The 17,222-nt window shown below is 47.6% G+C and overlaps 2 pseudogenes; one reads left to right on the top strand and one right to left on the bottom strand.

Annotated features, from left to right (window-relative positions):
* Positions 1-4,872: 4,872 nt before the first annotated feature.
* Positions 4,873-5,639, bottom strand: LOC102118992 (olfactory receptor 2AT4-like; annotated as a pseudogene).
* Positions 5,640-12,785: 7,146 nt separating this feature from the next.
* On the top strand, positions 12,786-14,366 carry LOC102133069 (interferon-related developmental regulator 2-like; annotated as a pseudogene).
* The last annotated feature ends 2,856 nt before the right edge of the window (positions 14,367-17,222 follow it).

A 17,222-nucleotide genomic window follows, 5' to 3' on the forward strand; every position in this document is an offset into this window, starting at 1 on the left:
AAAAGCATCAGCAGAGGGCATGTAAATATCACTAGGTTGAAGGACATGGCATATATCCGAGAGCGTGGGACTTCTTCAAACGAAACTCCAAAATTAGAGAGATTCCTGCCCAGCCCTAGGCGTTTTAGAACCACCCCAAATATCCCTGCATGAGAAAAAGTCTCTATAAAATGCCCAAATGGAGGAGCAGAGGAGCATGTAAGGGCAGAGGCGAGGGAGAAGAGAGAAGTTATGCTAAGCTTATTCAGATTAGTCTTCCCAAGCAGACTTTAGGTTAAGTCATCCTAAATGTCCCAGGATACTGTGGCCAATGGGACCAGTCAAAAGCTTTCCATGAACTGAATTCCCTCTACATGGAAGAAACATCAGGAAGAATCATTTCCTCAGTGCTGGCCATTTCTTTTTGAGCTATTCAGTACTTGTATATGGGGGATGCTGTAACTTGTTGGTTGACTAATGGGTTTTTTATTTTAGTTTTTCTCAGTGCTATTGAGGAATCAACTGAATTATTTCAGGTACTTGTTGCTACAATAGGAGAGAAAATATCACTATGTGGGTAAAAGAAGGGTTTTACATTTCAAACCTCTTCTTGGGAGCATTGTTGACATATGGACAGATTTAATTGTACATAGATAAGACATACATAACAAATGTTCCATTTTGTTCCCCAACCCATTCTTTCTGGTTTAAGAGGAAGAGCGAACCTTGCAACTGGTTATGTTTCACATCGGGAAATTGACATGTATAACTGCCTAATGGCTGAGTATTTTGGGGGGGTTTCAATGAGTACTTCTTGGTCATAGTAAAGAATATGGCAAAGGAAGCTTGGCAATCTTATCAGGCAAGACAGAGAGACAGTTCTGAAGTCTGAGACAATCTATCATTAAACCTAAGGTTACAGTTTTGCCCAAGTTTACTCCTAGTCATTGTAATATTCCAGGAGGACTACTGTTTTATAGGACAAGAGATCTGTGTTTGAGTCTTGGCTCTGGCATTGACTTGCTGTGTGACATTGGGCAAGTGTTATGAACCTCAGTTTTCATAACGATAAAATGGGAAGGGTAAAACTAGATGATCTGTTTTTTCCAGCCCTGATATTCTGGGACTCCTCATTCTAACCAAAATGTTCTCAAATGTCTCCCAGTGATGGTGGGAGTGAAAGCCATTCCGCTCCCTGTGAAACACTATGATACAACCAACATTTCACTCTGTCATTCTCATGAGGCATAAGCTCCCTTGTACAGGATCTTATTGTGGATGGACCATATAAAATTACAACCAAGAACACATATGTAATTGAAAAGGAATGTTTGGCTGGGCGTGGTGGCTCACACCTATAATCCCAGCACTTTGGGAGAATGAGGCAGGTGGATCACCTGAGGTCAGGAGTTCGAGACCAGCCTAGCCAACATAGTGAAACCCTGTCTCTACTAAAAATACAAAAATTAGCCAGGCATAGTGGTGTGTGCCTGTAATCCCAGCTACTGGGGAAGCTGAGGCAAGAGAATTGCTTGAATCTGGGAGGCGGAGATTGCAGTGATTTGAGATTGCACCACTGCACTCCAGCCTGGGCAAAAGAATGAAACTGCATCTCAAACAAAAAAAAAAAAGGAAAGGAAAATTTTTAACTAATTGGCTTTCCACATATTCTTTCTTTCTTTCTTTCTTTTTTTGACAGGGTCTCACTCTGTCCCCCAGATTGGAGTGCAGTGGCGTGACCTCAGCTCGCTGCAACTTCCACCTCCAGGGCTCAAGCAATTCTCCTACCTCAGCCTCCTGAGTAGCTGGGACTATAGGCACGTGCTGCCATGCCCGGCTAATTTTCGTATTTTTTATAGAGACGGGGTTTCACCATGTGCCCAGGCTCCTCTCAAACTCCTCAGCTCAGGTGGTCCACCCATCTCAACCTCTTCCACATTTTCCAATTAATATATATTTGGTATTTATGTGTATTCCTATCTCCACCACTAACATGTTATATAGCATATCCTAACGATGTAATTCAGGCTAAGAGAGTGTTCTGGAAGGAAATGAAGAGACTGGTTATTTGATCTGTCCTACCATGGGCATCAAACTATTAAGAGTGACAGTCAGATGTTTCCACTTCTTGCAGAAATCTGTTTATGATACTTGGGTTAATTCCTTAACGGATACATTAAAAAGCTAATTTGGAGTTCAGCTTGGGAATAATTGAACCCAAACTCTGAACTGAGAATTATATGTAGTTTATTATACTATTGACATAAACATAAAACTATGCCACAAAACCTAAAGGAAATACTAATTGCAATTTACAGCCAGGCGCCTGGAATCCTAGCATTTTGGTACGCCAAGGTGGGAGGATGGCTTGAGGCCATGAGTTCAAGACCAGCCTGGACAACATAATGAGACCCCATCTCTACAAAAATAAAAATAAGAAAATTAGCCAGGCATGGTGGTGCATGCCTGTGGTTCCAGCTACATGGGAGGCTGAGATGGGAAGGTCAGTTGAGCCCAGGAGTTTGAGGTTACAATGAGCTATAATCACATCCCTGTACTCAAGCCTGGGTGATAGAGTGAGACCCTGTCTCTGATAATAATAATAATAATAATAATTGCAATTTCCTCTAAGAACTACCAAGAATCCATGGCTCTAACTAAGAAAGTCTTTGATCTTAGACTCGCCTGTGTTCCTCATCTCTCACAGAGTCTGGTTCTACAGATGTCATAGGCTTGTTGCCTATGGGTCTGCAGGATGTCATTTCCTCATATGAATACCCTTATTAATGGGGTTTGTGAAAAATTCTCATTTCTTATCCACTTTTTCAGGGTCTGGCTAAGTGCCGAGGCTTTCTCGCAGATTTACTTCCCTACAAGATGCACCACAAAGTGCCAGCTTCCTGCTGTGTGCTCTCTTGGCAATGTTGTTCCTTTCTGCCTGATTGGGACACAATGCAGCTCTGTCCATCCTCACTCTGATCCTTGTGTGATTTCTAAGGAGAAATGAGATTTAAACTCCTTTAGCAGTGTAGCAGGACAAGCTGCAGACAAAATTCCTTAGACACCAGATTAAAGAAGGAAGAGGTTTATTTGGCTGGAAGTGTCAGCAGACTTGTGTCTCAAGAGCTGAGCTCCTTGAAAAAGAAATTCTTGGCCTTTTTAAAGGCTTACAATTCTAAGGGGTCCAGGTGAAAAGGTCGTGATAAATCGAGCAAGCATTGTGAACGTGACTGGGGGCTACGTGCATCAGCTAACAGAACAGAAAGTTTTGCAATGCTTTTTCATACAATGTCTGGAATTTAAAGATAACACAAGTAGTTTAGGTCAGGGGTTGATGTTATTACTCTTAATTTTTTAACTCCTAGGGCCGGGTGGTGGTGGTGCCAAGGTTGTCTGGTTATTTATCTTACTTTTGTTTCTTTCCAACTTTTTGCTTTCTCTCTTTCCTCCTGTCTTGTGAACTAGGCAAGGTGAAGGGGAGGAGGGCAGCAGAAGTAGTAGTGGCCTCTTTTTTTTTTTTCAAGATGGAGTTTTGCTCATGTTGCTCAGGCTGGAGTGCAGTGGTGCAATCTCAGTTCACTGCAACCTCCACCTCCCAGGTTCAAGCGATTCTCCTGTCTCAGCCTCCTGAGTAGCTGGGGTTAAAGGTGCCCTCCATCACACCCAGCTAATTTTTGTATTTTTACTAGAGATGGGGTTTCACCATGTTGGCCAGGCTAGTCTCAAATTCCTGACCTCAAGTGATCTGCCCACCTCGGCCTCCCAAAGTGCTGAGATTACAAGCGTGAGCCACCGCGCCTAGTCATAAGCATCCTATTTGGATGGTCATTCAAACTAAAGATGAATCCTTCCAACTGGGCAGGAACATGGACAGTTACCACTTCCTGGCTGGAGCAGCTAGTGGTTACCCGATCTTTCCAAGCTCCCCAACCCTCCACTGCCCATATTGCTGATACATGAGTACTTGCTAACAAATAAGTGATACTCAATGCCAAAAATATAAGAACTAATAGGAGAAAATGTTAACACTGAATGAAATGCTAACTTCTGAGCTCCTTCAACCCCTTTTGCTTCTCTTTGTCCTATGACCAGATGTTTTTTTCTCTCTGGATCTGACTCCTACACTCAACTATAGATACCTCCAGGGAAACAGTTTGTGTCTGGTTCATTTCTGTCTCTAGCACCCAATAAGAATTTTTATGAATGACTGAATGATAAAATTTTATTTATTACATTAATGACGGATGAAAATTGTGAAGTTGGCCAGGCGTGGTGGCTCACACATGTAATCCCAGCACTTTGGGAGGCCAAGGTGGGCAGATCACCTGAGATCAGGAGGTCAAGACCAGCCTGGCAAAGATGGTGAAACCCCATCTCAATTAAAAACACAAAAATTAACTGGGTGTAGTGGTGGGTGCCTGTAATCCCAGCTACTCGGGAGGCTGAGGCAGGAGAATCACTTGAACCCAAGGGGCAGAGTTTGTAGTGAGCCGAGATCGCACCGCTACATTCCAGTCCGGGCGACAGAGTGAGACACTGTCTCAAAAAAAAAAAAAAAAAAAAAAAGGAAAGAAAAGAAAATTGTGAAGTCTTCAATTATTCTACAGTACTATTGGGAAAACTTCCTGATCCAGTATTTGAGAACCAGATTGTAGCTATCTGCTCAACTAAACGAAACCAAATTAGATTGCTGTAATTCATTTAAAAATATTTATTGAGTTGTTCTTCTTAGCTAGGTGCTGTCACTGGTATCCTGGGAGCTGAATTAGTTGGATCTAGGAATCTAGGGGCCCCAGAACACCCTGGCTCCTGGGGATATGCGATCTTGGTGATGGCTGCTTTGACATTTCTGTTCCTCAGCATGCAGATGAGAACGGGTGTGAGAATGGCATGGCATATACAGGGAGGGAAGGAGGTATTTAAAAAAAGAAGAAGAAGAAGAAGAGAATGGCATGTACCACATTGCCCATGATGTGGAAGTCGAGGGGCAGGTCAGCCCTGTAGGCCACATAGGCTATGCCAATGGATGAGTAGTAGGTGCCCACCACCAGGAGGTGGGAGCTGCAGGTGGAGAAGGCTTTGGAGTGCCCTTCTCAAGAGTTGATGTGAAGCACTGAGGCCAGGATGTGGGCATAGGAGAGAAGCACCAGGAGAAGGGGGAGGAAGGACACCACCACGGCGATGCAGAAGCCCATGAGGGTCTGGGGGGTGGTGTCAGAGCAGGAGGCCTGGACCACAGCCAAGTGGTCGCAGAAGCAGTAGTAGATGCGGGCAATGCTGTTAAATGCCATCTGGGAGGTCTGTACCACTGCTGGGATGGGCAGGAGGAGGGCAGTGAGCCAGGCACTGGTTGCAAAAACAGCGTTGGTCTGTGGGGTCATGAGGACAGGGTAGTGCAGTGGGCAGCAGATAGCCACATAGCGGTCATAGGCCATGACCACCAGGATGAAGGCTTCTGAGCAGGGGAAGTTGTGGAACAGGTACATCTGCAGGAAGCAGGCAGGGAAGCTGAGGAAGCAGTCCCCAAGCAAGAATAGGGACAGCATCTTGGGGACAGTGACTGTAATGGAGAGGATATCCAGGGCTGAGAGGTTTATCAGGAAGAAGTACATGGGCTTGTGGAGGCTGGGCTCTGCCATCACAACAACCAGGATAAGAGCGTCACCCACCAGGATAAGCAGATAGATTAAGAAGAAAATCAAGGCCAGGCATGGTGGCTCACACCTGTAATCCCAGAACTTTGGGAGGCCAAGGCAGGCAGATCATTTGAGGCCAGGAGTTCAATACCAGCCTGGCCAACATTGTAAAAGCCCATCTGTACTAAAAATACAAAAATTAGCTAGGCATGGTGGCAGGTGCCTGTAATCCCAGCTACTCCAGAGGCTGAGGTGGGAGGATTGCTTGAACCCAGGAGGCAGAGATTGCAGTGAGCAGAGATTGTGCCATCACACTCCAGCCTGGGCAACAAGAGTGAAACTCCATCAAAAAAAAAAGAAAGAAGAAGGAGAGAAAGAAAGAAAGAAAGAGAGAGAGAGAGAGAGAGAAAGGAAGGAAGGAAGGAAGGAAGGAAGGAAGGAAGGAAGGAAGGAAGGAAGAAAGAAAGAAAGAAAGAAAGAAAGAAAGAAAGAAAGAAAGAAAGAAAGAAAGAAAGAAAGAAAGAAAGAAGAAAAGAAAGAGAAAGAGGAAGAGGAAGGAAGGAAAGAAAAGAAAAGAAGAAAAGAGGAAAGAAGAAAGAAAATCACGAAGATGGGGGTTGGGGGAAGAGGAACTCTGGCAGAGCAGGAATGCTGACCAGACAGAAGACAGGCTAGGAGTCCTCTGATCCATCACAGGCTATGGCCCCCATAGTGGGTCAGAGCTGGATGTCTGTAGATACACACTGGGAACATCTGGAAACCAGAACAATCAAGGAAACATTCACTAGAACATGCATCTTTTTCCTTTCCAACTATGGATCTCAGTCCCAACACTTTCTTTGTGCCAGGAATTGTATTGCACAATTAAGATTCCTGGAGTGGTGAGATGTCTAACAGCAATGGCAGAAAGAGCTGGTCCTGTTTGCGGGGGGAAGAGAGGTAGACACAAACACCTAAGAACTGTCAAAGAGAAGGAGCAACACTTACAAAGAACTGGGGCCACTGTTAGCAGCTTCAGGGGCCCAGAGATCAGTCCCACATATGGAAGAAGTTTCTTATCATTAGAATGACCCCATAATGAAGGCCGGGCGCGGTGGCTCATGCCTGTAATCCCAGCACTTTGGAAGGCCAAGGCGGGCAGATCACCAGAGTTCAGGAGTTTGAAACCAGCCTAGACAACATGGTAAAACCCTGTCTCTACTAAAAATACAAAAATTAGCCGGGTGTGGTGGCACATGCCTGTAGTCCCAGCTACTCAGGAGGCTGAGGCAGAATAACTTGAATTCCGGAGGCGGAGTTTGCAGTGAGCTGAGATTGCACCACTGCACTCCAGTCTGGGCAACAGAGTGAGACCCTGAAAAAAAAAAAGAAAAAGAAAAAGATAAAGAAAGAAAGAAAGACAGAGAGAGAGAGAGAGAGAGAGAAAGAAAGAAAGAAAGAAAGAAAGAAAGAAAGAAAGAAAGAAAGAAAGAAAGAAAGAAAGAAAGAAAGAAAGAAAGAAAGAAAGAAAGAAAGAAAGGAAGGAAGGAAGGAAGGAAGGAAGGAAGGAAGGAAGGAAGGAAGGAAGGAAGGAAGGAAGGGAGAGAAAGAAAGAGAGAAAAAAGAGAGAGAGAAAGGAAGGAAGGAAGGAAGGAAGGACAAAAAAAAAAAGACTCCATAATGCAAAAACAGGCTTGATAATTAGTGAAGTCCATGTAACTAGAGGTTGTAAGGCTGAGGTCTTTGTCTGGAATGCTACAGAGATTTAATATTTGGATAGCAGCTAGATTAAAAACCTTTAAGTAACTTTCTAACCCTAGATTCATTGCTTCTAAAAATAATAATAATAACATAAATGAATCATATGAATAAGATTGTAGCCAGGCACGGTGGCTCACACCTGTAATCCCAACACTTTTGGAGGCTAAAGCCAGAGGATCGCTTGAGGCCAGGAGTTTGAGACCAGCCAGGCAACATAGGAAGACCCCTTTTCTACAAAAAGTCAAAAAAGTTAGTCAGGCATTGTGACATGCACCCGTAATCATAACTACTCCAGATGTTAAGGTAAGCATAGGAGTTTGAGGCTACAGTGAGCCATGATCACGCCACTGCTCTCCAAGCTGGGCAGCAGACCAAGACCTTATCTTACAAAAATTAAAAAATAAGATTGCAATGTTGGTGGGCAAATTTAACCTATTGGAGAGAAAAAATCTGAGAGGCATCTGCTTGTGTTCAAGTGCCAATTAAAAAATCAAGTAGCTCTTCTATTAGTTCAAGTAGCTCCTTTAAGGATGTCTGGGTTTTAGCCCAGTTCCCACTAGCACAGGTGAAGTAATCTTCTAGGTATGGTAATGTTGATGAATACACTTACCAGGTTTTGCCCACTCTAAGCACCAGGATCTTGACTGTAGTCATTTGACATAAGCCCATCCGGTCCAGCTATGCCTGCATGATTCCTGAATGGGGTTCTTTATCGTGGGACCTTGTGAAGACAGCAGAATCACTGGTTGCGAGTGAGTAAAGCTAAACCCTGGAGTGAAAACTATGTCATTTATTCTAAGGTTCCCCTGACGCTGTGTTCCTCTGAGTCTGGAGGATTGTCAGGGGCCACTGATAAAGACTTCTAGCTCATGAACTCTAGGGAGCTGCTGGGAAACCTTTGGGGATAACTGAAACAACAGCTTCTGTGGTGCTCTGGATTCCATTCCTCTTCTATGCCCCGCTCCATTCTCATCTCACTCTATCTGGGACGGAATGTTATGTCTGAATCAGTGCCCTTTGTTTTAGTCTCTCCATTTCCATTCACATGAGAATTCCTTTTCTGTGATATCTTTCTCTTTAGTGGCTTCCTCCAAGAAGCACTACAAAATGTTGTCTGCTTACCCCAGAAATAGCTTCCTTTTCTGTGTGCCTGTGCAGGGGCTTGCTCTGTCTGTCTCTGTCTAACCTGGGTGCCCTAGGATCTGTCTTTGTATCCTTTCTCTTTGTCGTATCATACAGTGACCAACCATATTGATTTGCCCAGAACTGTCCTGGTTTTAGTACTGAAAGTCCGATGTCCTGTGAAACTCCTCTGTTGGTAACTTTCAGAGGGCAGAGACATTGTATATGCCTTTCATAGAAGAAGTTATTTCCTGAATGGAACCCAAGTTGAAAATAAATTCACTCCCTATTAAGATAAAGCAGACCTGGGTTGGGTGCAGTGGCTCAAGCCTGTAATCCCAACATTTTGGGAAGCCGAGGCAGATGGATCACCTGAGATCAAGAGTTCAAGACCAGCCTGGCCAACATAGCGAGACCCTGTTTCTATAAAAAATAAAAATAATTTTAAAATACTTTTTTTTAAAGCTGAAAGGAGAGCTGACCTTGGTCAAGGCTACACAGAGAGCTAGTGGCAGAGCCACACCAGAAGCCAGATGCCTGCTCCCTGTTCAGGGCTCCCAGGTGTCCTCTATGGGAGGGTCCCTGAAGCTTTCCCATCTGGCAGCCCAGACAATGCTGGGAGCTATCCATGTTCACATCTGCTTCCTCACCAGACTAGGGGTTCCCTGGGGCCTGGGATGTGTTCTGACCCCTCTTTTACAAAACCAGCATATCAGTGGGGTCTGGGCACCTGGCTTCCCAGTTTTCCACAGGCAGACTGGACCATGACTGTCCTGACAACCTCAGGGCTTCCTGTCCAGTGCTGCTACAGAATCAGACAACACTGGACTCTATAGAGAGCTCCTAGTCCAGCTCCTGTATTGCTGCTGATAGGCAGGGGGAGGCCCAGAGGGGGTTCTGACCCAGCCACAGTCACACAGATGGTAAACCAGCAGCATAGCCTGCCCACCCGGAATGCTCTAAATCAGAGCACAAAGAGTTTGGCTCAGATACCTTCTCCTAGAGCCCCTCTCCTAGCGGGATGAGGGTCCCTAACTGCCCATCTGCCCAGACGCTGTCTTCCCAGAGCCTAGCCCCTCCTTGACTATGACAGGCTTTGGGCACTTCACTTTCAGCCTTCATACCCGAGACCTCTGCAGGTCGGCCCAGCTCATCTGCCCAACCCAGGCCATGCCAGCTGCTCCTTCCTCTCCCCAAGCCAGTGCTGCCTCAGTGGGAAGAACCAGGTTGGAGCTGAGCCTATCCCATTAAACCCCCAAGCTCTACCGCTTCTTGGCCTGCTGAGGCCTTGACCCCCAGAGGTCCCCTTTTACTGGGCCCTGAATAATATTTTCTGGGGACCCCCATGTGGCTGGTTAGCAGTTACCATGGGCTTTGCTGATAATTAGAACAACAAGATTAATAGTGCTCAGTGGGACACAGAACTTTATGGTCTATGGGGACTTTCCCACGTATGGAGCAACTATTGGTATCCACACGTGACAGATGAGGAAACAAGCTCAGAGGTGAAAGGGATTGCCCAAAGTCACACAACAATCCAAAGACAAGGCAGATTTCCTAACTCTCACTCCAGCCTCTGCACCAACTAATGACACAAATGAAAAAGTTTGTGAAAATTTTCTGTGTAAATGTAAAATGCTGTGCTATTGGCTGCTGGGATCCTTCAAGTGTATTGAAGCTGGAGGAACAAGCGTGACAGAACAGAGAGACACTCAGTCTCCCAAATCTGCACTCTTGCCCTCTCTTGCTCACTCTTAATTGTTCTTAGAGGCTGATATGGCTTGGCTCTGTGTCCCCACCCAAATCTCATCTTGAATTGTACTCCCACAATTCCCACGTGTTGTGGGAGGAACCCAGTGGGAGACAATTGAATCATGGAGGCGGCTTCCCCCATACTGTTCTCTAGGTAGTGAACAAGTCTCACGAGATCTGATGATTTTATCAGGGGTTTCCGCTTTTGCGTCTTCCTCATTCTCTCTTTGCCTGCTACCATTCATGTAAGACGGGACTTGCTTTTCCTTGCCTTCTGCCATGATTGTGTGACTTCCCCAGCCAAGTAGAACTGTAAGTCCAATAAACCTCTTCCTTTGTAAATTGCCCAGTCTCAGGTATGTCTTTATCAGCATTGTGAAAAAGGACTAATACAGTCAATTGGTACCAATAGAGTGGGGCATTGCTGAAAAGATACCCAAAAATGGGGAAGCAACTTTGGAACTGGGTAACAAGCTCAGGTTGGAACAGTTTGGAGGGCTCAGAGGAAGTCCAGTCTTGAGTATGTCTTTATCAGCAGTGTGAAAATGGACAAATACACAGGCCTTATAATTCTAAGCCCAACCTCCTCCAGGGAGCCTTCTGTGATGTGGAAGCGACTTTGGAACTGTGTAACAGGCACAGGTTGGAACAGTTTGGAGGGCTCAGAAGATTGCCCAATCTTGAGTATGTCTTTATCAACAGTGTGAAAATGGACTAATACAGAGGCCTTATAATTCTAAGCCCAACCTCCTTGAGGGAGCCTTCTGTGACTTCATCTTCCTCCAGCCTCCAGTGCTCTTTCTCTCCTCTGGATTGACCAGGACTGGCTGCCAATGCCGCCATTTTAAAGATTAGGATAGCTGAGGCTCATTCTTCATTCCACATTGAATGAGGTTGGCTTTGCACCGGGTGTGTGGTCACACGCAATTGACACAGTCTAGTGGGGTAGCCAGTCAAAACCTTGTCCAAACCTTGTCCATCATATCCACTGTGATCTGTGCTACTGTAGAGCTGAAGGGCCCAGAGGAGGAAATGAAGCCGACTTGCATCATGGAAGACATCTCTTAAATGGGTCATAAATTTCAAACAGATGAATAGAGTGCAGGCCACAAAGGAGGGGGTAAACAAAGTCATGAAGTGTAGAAAAAGCAGGAGGTGTGTTAGAGGGGAGATAGAAGTTGGTTTGGGCTGCAATATAGAAAGAGAGACTGGGAGTCTCCAAAGATGAGGCTAAAGAGGTTGGCAGGGGCCAGAGGGAAGAGAGTCTTGAAGCCAAGGACTAAACACTCAGCATGAGGACATTGGAAAGCCAGAACCAGGCCTCAGACAGAGGACTAACATAGGTAGCTACATGTTTGAGAAGGCTCATACCCACTGTGCACAGAGAATGTCTTGGAGTGGGAGAGAGAGACCAGAGGCAGGGCAACCAGCCAGGAAGCTTGGTGGTGAGGAGAAGAAGAGGGAGGAGTATTAATGACAACGATAGCAGATGATGGCTGCCCTTTATTGAGAGCTTACTTGTACTAATGGCTGTGCCCCGGTAGTCACATACTTCATTTCATTTAATCCAAAGAGCAATTTCCATTACCTTTGTTTTATAGATGAGGGAGCTCAGAGGGTTAAGTAACTAAGCCTGCTTTGGTCATTCTGCTGGACAAATAGTGAGTTAGTGTAGAGTCCAATCCATCTGCAAAGCCATACCTCTTAACTGTAAAAGCTTAGAGAATCTGGCTGGGCATGGTGCCTCACGCCTGTAATCCCACTTTGGGAGGCTGAGGCGGGTGGATCACTTGAGGCCAGGAGTTCGAGATCAGCCTGGCCAACATGGTGAAACCCCACCTCTACTAAAAACATAAAAATTAGCCAGGTGTGGTGGCACATGCCTGTAATTCCAGCTACTTGGAAGGATGAGGCAGGAGAATCTCTTGAACCTGGGAGGCAGAGGTTGCAGTAGGCAGAGATCAAGCCACTGCATTCCAGCCTGGGCAACAGAGTGAGGAAAAAAAATTTGGAGAATCTTCAAGAGGTAGAATAGTCAGAATTTGACAACTGATTATGGAAAGGTCCAAGATGATGCCCAGTATTCTGGTTTGGGGGACAAGACATGGTGGTGATGTTGACTGATGTCTGGAGCTCAGGAGACAGAGTGGATGCAGGCAAAGACTTGGGAAGCATATACTAACGACAGTGAACAAGATCACCTAGGGAGAGAGTGTAGTGTGAGAAGGACAGAACCTTGGGGCGAAAACAACATGAGACTGAGGCAGAACAAGAAATGTCTGCAAAAGATACTGAGAAACAACAGCCAGAGAGCACGAAGCAAAACCAGGAGAGTGTAATATCACAGAGGATCCCTAGGGCAGCTGTGGTCAGCAGCATCAAATGTTGCTGATGTGCCCAAGAGGACGAGAACCAGATGAAAAGTGTCTGTGGGGTCCAGTGATGAAGGGTGCCCCAGGTGTGAACTGGTGCCCCAGATGTGAACAGGCCAGTGGAACAGTGAGCATGGAAGGTTGAGAGTGAGTAAATGGAGAGAGAATAGATAACGTCTTCAAGATGTTTGCCTGTAAAGAGACGACGTGGATGGGCGCCTCGCGAAGATGGTGGCGTGCGCGGCGTGTGGTGCCCGTGGTCTGGCCAAGTCTCAGCGCAGCGCACCGGCCAGCATCTCGCCGTCCGGGAGCCCACACCCACCGGGTCCCTGACCCCGCGCCCCCCGCGCCCCTGACCCCGCGCCCCCCGCGCGCCCCCCGCGCCAGGTGCCCGGCATGCCTCGCGCCCGTTACAGGCAACACGCTCCGGAAGGGTGGTCCGCGCCGTGGAGGAGGTGCCCGGAGCAGTACCCAAGCTGACTCGGGTTGCAGTGATGATGAGGCAGCCAGTGAGGCCCGCAGCACCGCCAGTGAATGCCCCAGGCTTCTCAGCACCACTGCAGAGGACAGCCTTGGGGGGGGATGTCGTGGATGAGCAGGGCCAGCAGGAAGACCTTGAGGAAAAGCTGAAGGAGTATGTGGACTGCCTCACAGACAAGAGTCCCAAGACCCGGCAGGGTGCTCTCAAGAGCCTGCGCCTGGCCCTGGCGTCGTGCCTACGCCCCGACTTCTTGCTGGAGCGCCGCCTCACACTAGCTGATGCCCTGGAAAAGTGCCTCAGGAAAGGGAAGGGAGAGGAACAAGCCCTGGCTGCTGCTGTGCGAGGCCTGCTCTGCGTGCAGCTGGGCCCTGAACCCAAGGGTGAGGAGCTGTTCCACAGCCTGCAGCCTCTGCTGGTCTCTATGCTCAGTGACAGCACAGCTAGCCCTGCTGCCCGGCTCCACTGTGCTTCTGCTCTTGGCCTGGGCTGCTACGTGGCTGCTGCCGACATCCAGGACCTAGTCTCTTGCCTTGCCTGCTTAGAAAGTGTTTTCAGCCGGTTCTATGGCTTGGGTAGCTCCACGACTCCTGTGGTTCCTGCCAGCCTGCACGGCCTGCTCTGTGCTACCCTGCAGACCTGGGCATTGCTGCTCACCATCTTCCCCAGCACCCAAATCAGCCACATCCTTGACAGGCAGCTGCCCTAGCTGCCCCAGCTCTTGTCCAGTGAAAGTGTGAACCTGTGGATCGCTGCCGGTGAAACCATTGCACTGCTCTTTGAGCTTGCCCGGGACCTTGAGGAGGTGTTTGTTTAGGAGGACTTGGAGGCCCTCTGCAGTGTCCTGCGCACTCTGGCCACTGACAGTAATAAGTACGGTGCCAAGGCCGATCGCCAGCGCCAGGGCTCTACTTTCCGCGCCGTGCTGCACTCGGTGGAGGGCGGTGAACGTGAAGAAGAGATAGTGCGCTTCGGCTTTGAGGTGCTCTACAGGGACAGCTGGGCTGGGCACCGGATCCACACTGCCTTCAAGGAAGTGCTGGGTTCAGCTATGCACCACCACCTCCAGAGCAATGAGCTACTCCGTGACATCTTTGGCCTGGGCCCTGTGCTGGTGCTGGATGCCACTGCCCTGAAGGCCTGCAAGGTTCCACGCTTCGAGAAGCACCTGTACAATACTGCCACCTTCAAAGCCCGGACCAAGGCTCGAAGCCGTGTGCGGAGCAAGCGGGCAGACATCCTGTGAAGCAGGACCTGCTGAAGAGGAGACTTTCTATGCCCTTGGTCCGTATTTTTAACAGACGACAGTGCAACAACTGGTTTCCACCAGTATTTGTCACTTTATTTTTTTAATGACAAAACCAAAAACAGACATGGGGTGGGTAGCTGGGGGCCCGGACACTTGGGACCCTGGCCCCTTTGTCCCTGCACTCAGCCCTGTGGCCTCTTCCTGCCCTGTCTCAGGTCAGGCTAAATATGTGCCTGTCCCAGGGCTGTGGGGCAGGCACTAGGGGGCCTTTCCCTTCCTTTCCTTTCCTTTCCTTTCTCAGGCCTTGCTCCCCCAGGTTGACCCACTCTTAGGGGAGTAGTGGCATCTGGACAAATGCCACCACAGCAAGTGGAGAGGCAAAGCTACCTGGAATGGATTTGTGTGCTGATTTTTAAGGATTATTAGAGATAATTAAACAGAATGGTCAGGCTTCTGTGGTCTTAAAAAAAAAAGAGAGAGAGAGATGTGGATGGTTGGAGACTGATGAGATGTGTCCTAGTCAGTTCAAGGTTTTATAATAAAATACCTTAAACTGGGTCGTTTATAAACAACAGAAATTCATTGCTCACAGTTCTGGAGGCTGGGAAGTCCAAGATCAAGGTGCCAGTGGATCCGGTGTCTGGTGAGGGCTGCTCTCTGCTTCATAGATGGCACTTTCTAGCTGTGTCCTCACATGGTGGAAGGGACCAACAAGCTCTCTCAGGCCTCTTTTATAAGGGATGTAATCTCATTCAAGAGGGCTTCACCCTTACAACCTAATCACTTCCCAAAGGCCCCACCGTTAATTACCATCACCCTAGAGGTTAGGTTGGCTTTATTTAAATTATTTGTAGAGACAGGATCTTGCCTTGTTGCCCAGGCTAGTCTTGAACCCCTGGCCTCAAACAGTCGTCCTGCCTTAGCCTCCCAAGTAGATGGGAGCTGAGACCATGTCTGACCTTTTAAATTTTAATTTATTTATTCATTCATGCATTCATTTAATTTTTTTAGATTAAAGTCTCACTCCAACTCATACCAGCTGGAATGCAGTAGCACCATCATAGCTCACTGCCTCAAACTCCTGGAGTTAAGTGATCCTCCCACCTCAGCCTCCCATATAGCTGGGACTACAGGCGCATGCCACTATGCCTGGCTAGTTTTTTCCATTTTTGTAGAGACAGGGTCTCACTATGTTGTACAGGCTGGTCTTGAACCCTGGGCCTCAAGCAATTCTCCCACCAAGGCCTCCCAAAGTGCTGGGGTTACAGGTGTGAGCCACCACACCTGGCCAAGTTTTAAGATATGGATTTTGAGGGAGCACAAACATTCAGACCATAGCAGGAAGTCAGGGAGAATTTTGTTGTACTTTAAAAATTTGAGATACTTGAGCGTATTTCCCACCATTCATGGGTAGGAAGCAGCCAGTAGAGAGGCTGAAGGAATGGGAGAGGAAGAGAATGGTCAATAGAGGAGGAGAAGGAGGAGGAGAGCTTCTGAAGCCAGTGTCTGGGCTCCCAGGGCATTGAGTGGGAGACAAGAGAGTAGAAAGAGTCAGTGTGCAGATTTGGCGCTGCAGGGGGAGTTCCTACCCTCACTTAAGGCTGGAGTGGTGGGGGAATTTTGTGAAGATATTGAGACTGTAGAAGTGTTTGTTCCCCATCGAATGCGACCGGGAGGCAGTATCGTGGTTAAATGCTCTGATCTTGATGCCAGACTAATTTGGATTCAAGCCTGGCATTTAGCTCTCCGAGAACCTGTTTTCTCTTCTGCGAAATGGAGGATTGATCATCAGGTATTTCTTTTTTCTTTTTTTTTTTTTTTTTTTTGAGATGGAGTCTCACTCTGTCACCCAGGCTGATGGAGTGCAGTGGCGTGATCTTGGCTCACTGCAACCTCTGCCTTCTGGTTTAAGCAATTCTCTCAGACTCCCGAGGAGCTACGATTACAGGCACCTGCCACCACGCCTGGCTAATTTTTTTTTTTTTTTTTTTTTAAAGTAAATACTCATCACCGCCACCATCCTCGCTGCCACCAGGGGGCAGTGTGGCCCCAGCGTAAGGGCATCAGCTTTGGTGGCCAAACGCACTGGTCTCAAATCTCAGCTCCAAGTATGGCCTGTGTGTCCTTGGGCGCGTGACTTCACTTCTCTGTGCCTCTGTTTCCTCTTTGTGAATGGGGGTAATAATCACGGCAATATTGGCTCGAGTGAGGTTTAGTGAGCTGCTCTATGTGAGAGTGCTTTGCAAATCAAGTGCCTCAGTTCATTCGCCACCACAGCCACAGAGATTCCACTCCCTGGAAGCCTTTCCCTCTGAGGCTTCTCACCCTGCAAAGCCTGAGACTCTCGCACTCAGCTTTTCTTTGGGATTATGCCAGTCCTGTGACAGGTGACCCTGGGTTGCCCCCATTCTTAGTCCAGTGTCTGAGAAGGGGAAGAAAAACTCCATTTGCATTGGAGCATTGGAGCAGCTCAGACGAATGAACAGGAGGAAGGCTGCAGGCAGAGGAACTGGCTGATGGGAAGCTCCCCGAGGGAATGTCCAGCCAGCTCGATGCTCGTCAGCCAAGGACACATGGAAAGCTAGAATACGACCGTGAGTACATGCGTATTCTTTCAGGAGGAAGCAGAGAACACTTGGGTGGTGCTGGGAGGGATTGGAGGTCGTCCTTATCACGTGAAGGATGGATCTGTGCTTATCCAGTGGTAAAAGGCAGGAAGGGCATTTGAGCTGAGGGAACTGTGCATACACAGGCGCCAGGGATGAAAGTGTAAGGTAGGTTATAGGTGTGTGGTGATGAGCAGCAAATGTTAGGCTAAGAAATAGGCTTTGCTCTGAGGAGAAAGGCTGGGCACAATAAGATTAGGGTTTGGAGCTGGGCACAGTGGCTCATAC

Source organism: Macaca fascicularis, chromosome 14, assembly GCF_037993035.2.
Source record: "Macaca fascicularis isolate 582-1 chromosome 14, T2T-MFA8v1.1".
In the NCBI taxonomy this organism is placed as follows: domain Eukaryota; kingdom Metazoa; phylum Chordata; class Mammalia; order Primates; family Cercopithecidae; genus Macaca; species Macaca fascicularis.